Here is a 3,487-nt window from a genome sequence, read left to right as displayed (position 1 = left end):
GGATTCGCCCGCGGCAGCATTCCCCGCCCTAGCCATGGGCCCTCCCCTGGGAGGACTACTCACTGGCTCCAAGACGCGGCCCACTAGCAGACATATGTCCCTTCCGAGCGTGTGAGCACAACAGATACAAAATCCCCAAACCAGCCAACTGTAGCCTACTCTGCCAACGGCGCCAAGGCCTGCCAATCCTGACTCTGGCCTCGGTTTATAAAACGGGGCTCGCGCTTTCCCAGATGGTGTGGCTCTGGGCTCTAACTCCCCTGCCCCAGAGACAAGAGAGTGGGTGCCCACCCCCCCAGTCTGAGGACACCGTTTGGGGGGCTTTCTGATGAGGATCTGATGGAAGCAGCTTCTTTCTCCCTAAGCCCTCCAGACCCTCTGCCCTCCCCCCACCCACAGAACAACGTCCAGACCCCCAGGCAAGCTTAAAGTGATCCTAACTAGCATTTTAGAGGTTTTTACTGATATTTGGTCCTCAGTTACAACACTGTGATGCAGTTACTACTGGTCCCGCTTGTCAAAAGGGGAAACTGAGGCTCAGTTTAACTGGGTTAAAGAAGAGGCTCTCCCTCCCCCTCATGGCTCTCTTCGATGAGCCGTGTGGCATGTCGTTCTCAGTTGGCACATCTCTGTTCTCTGTCCTTGGGCACCTTAAGGCAGGCACAGTGCATGGCCCTGGCACTTGTGGAATGCTCAGATGTGGTTGGGAGACTCCTCAAGCAGACAGACAGGAGCAGAGCCCCACCTCCTCAGGGCCGCCCCATCCTCAGGTGCCTCTCCTGGAGGGCCAGGCAGCTGGCAGGCCTGCAGGGGCGGAAGCCGTGGGAAGCCACGCTTGCAGGGGCTTCTTCACGTGCCCTTTTGAATCTTGCATTTGCAGGGGGGCCAACAAGGAGCGTTATTCCCAGATGGGGACCTGGGGCGGGTGAGGAACAGTGGAGGAGGAGGGCTGGGCTGGCTCAGCCTGCAGCTCGGCAAGGGGCAGGCCCCAGGGCTCCCGGGCAAGAGGCTGGGCAGCAATGCACAGCCCATCTCCACACCCCTCCTCTTCACTTCTGATGTTTTCTTTGATACATTAAAAATAAATGAAGAAAGAATGGGAGAAACTGTTTTCAAATTATGCATCTGATAAGGTCTAGTATGTGAAAAAGCTGGCTTGAAACTCAACATTCAAAAAACTAACATCATGGCATCCAATCCTATCACTTCATGGCAAATAAAAAGGGGAAATGTGGAAGCAGTGGCAGACTTTATTTTCTTGGGCTTCAAAATCACTGCAGACGGTGACTGCAGCCATAAAGTTAAAAGACGCTTGCTCCCTGGAAGAAAAGCTATGACAAACCTAGAGAGCATATTACAAAGCAGAGACATCACTTTGCTGACAAAGGTCCATACAGTCAGAGCTATGGTTTTTCCAGTAGTCATGTATAGATGTGAGAGTTGGACCATGAAGAAGGCTGAGTGCTGAAGAATTACGCTTTCCAACTGTGGTGCTGGAGAAGACTCCCGAGAGTCCCTCGGACTGTAAGGAGATCAGATCAGTCAATCCTAAAGGAAGTCAACCCTGAATATTCATAGGAAGGACTGATGCTGAAGCTGAAGCTTCAATAATTTGGCCACCTAATGGGAAGAGCCGACTCATTGGAAAAGACCCTGATTCTGGGAAAGATTGAAGACAGAAGGAAAAGAGGGCGGCAGAGGATGAGATGGTTAGATAGCATCACCGACTCAATGAACAATGAATTCATTTGTTCAATAAATTTGAGCAAACTCAGGGAGATAGTGGAGGACAGAGGAGCCTGGCGGGCTGCAGTCCACGGGGTCACAAAGAGCTGGACATGACTTAGCGACTGAACAACAGCAACAACAATCCATGTTAGATAAAGGATGGTTACAACTCAACAATAAAATGGCAAATAACCCAATTTAAAAAATGGGCAAAGGGGATTTCCCTGGTGGTGCAGTGGATAAGAATCCGCCTGCCAAGACAGGAGACACAGGTTCAATCCCTGGTCCAGGAAGATTTCGCATGCCTCATGGCAACCAAGCCCGTGCAGCACAGCTACTGAGCCTGTGCTCTAAGCCCGCAAGCTGCCGCCACTGAGCCTGTGTGTGGAGAGCCTGTGCTCTGCAACAGGAGACGCCACCTCCATGAGAAGTGTGCACACCACAGCGGAGAGGAGCCCCCGCGCGCCGCAGCTAGAGAAAGCCCACACATCAGCTGTGAGGACCCAGGGCAGCCAAATAAATAAATAAGAATTGTTAGCAATGGGCAAAGGATCCAAGCAGGATTTTCTCCAGAGAAGATATATGAACGGCAAATAAGCACATGAAAAGAGGCTCAGCATCACTGATCATTAGGGGAATGCGAATCAAAACCGCAGTGAGGCGAATCAGCCGACCACCACTAGGAGGGCTGAGCCCCGCCACCCAGGGCTCTGGAAGAAGACCTTCCGGCAGCCTGGCTGGGGGTGGGGAGATGGGTGGGGACACAGTTGGCAGGGTTGAAATAGTCCAGTTAGGGAGGTGGGTGGAGAACTCCCACTCCAGCCTGGCCTGCCCTCTAAAAATAGGCTGTAATAAATGGGGCCAAGAGAGTCCCCCTCAGCTGTGGAGCTCTCCACACACGGCTCACAACCCGGATTCTCCAAGGGTTCCAGGCGCTTCTCCAGGCCCAGGGCCTCGCCGCCCGCCAGGACAGTCTTGGCGACAGAGTTCCGTCTCGGATTTGGGGAAAGGGCATTGAATTTCCCCGTTAGCGTTTGGACTACAAAGGATGGAGTCCCGGGAAACCAGCCGCTTCTTCATTCTCTTGTTTTCTCTTCCTGCAGAGTGTGCCTTTTGCTTCTGCTGTCAACTGCCTCAGAGATGAATAATTCAAGGAATCGTGAGGCGAGTGAGAGAAGTTCCAGCCTGGAGAGGTGGAGAAAGCCAGTTTTTCTGCGGAGTGGAAATGACCAGACCGGGCAAGAAATCTTACACGTGCCGTCTGGGCAAAGTGTTTAGGCTTCTGAGCCTCTGTTTCCTCAACTGTAAAGGGAGGCTCATCACCCACCTCTCCCCTGGCTAATTAATTCTCCTTGCCCTTTCGTTTAATTTAGCAAACACACGTTAGTGCTCACTCCATTCCTGCGCTTTGAGGCGCAGTTGGGGAGACACTGCCCTGTGTATGATGTTATGATAGTCTGGAGAAAGTAGCTTGTCACTCTGCCCGACAAGAGGCTCCAAAGATGAAGGGACATTTAGGCTGGGGCCTTGAGGGGTGAGTAGGAGCCCGCCTACAAGGCAACAAAGGAATGAAAATGTTTCATTTCACTGTATCGTCCTAGGCTTCAGTCCTGATCTACTTGCCTTGGCCCATGTCACATGCCCACCCACAACTTGACCTCACCCCCTCCCTGGACTTGTGACAGTCCCCCCTTCCCCACCTTCCACAGCCTTCCTGCTCTCCAGACCTGTGGCACCTACGCCCCCAAAGGCTGACCAC

This window comes from Bison bison, unplaced genomic scaffold (genome assembly GCF_000754665.1).
Source record: "Bison bison bison isolate TAMUID 2011002044 unplaced genomic scaffold, Bison_UMD1.0 scf7180017864482, whole genome shotgun sequence".
Taxonomy (NCBI): domain Eukaryota; kingdom Metazoa; phylum Chordata; class Mammalia; order Artiodactyla; family Bovidae; genus Bison; species Bison bison.
The sequence above is the reverse complement of the archived record's forward strand: the minus strand, read 5'-3'. Positions refer to the sequence as shown.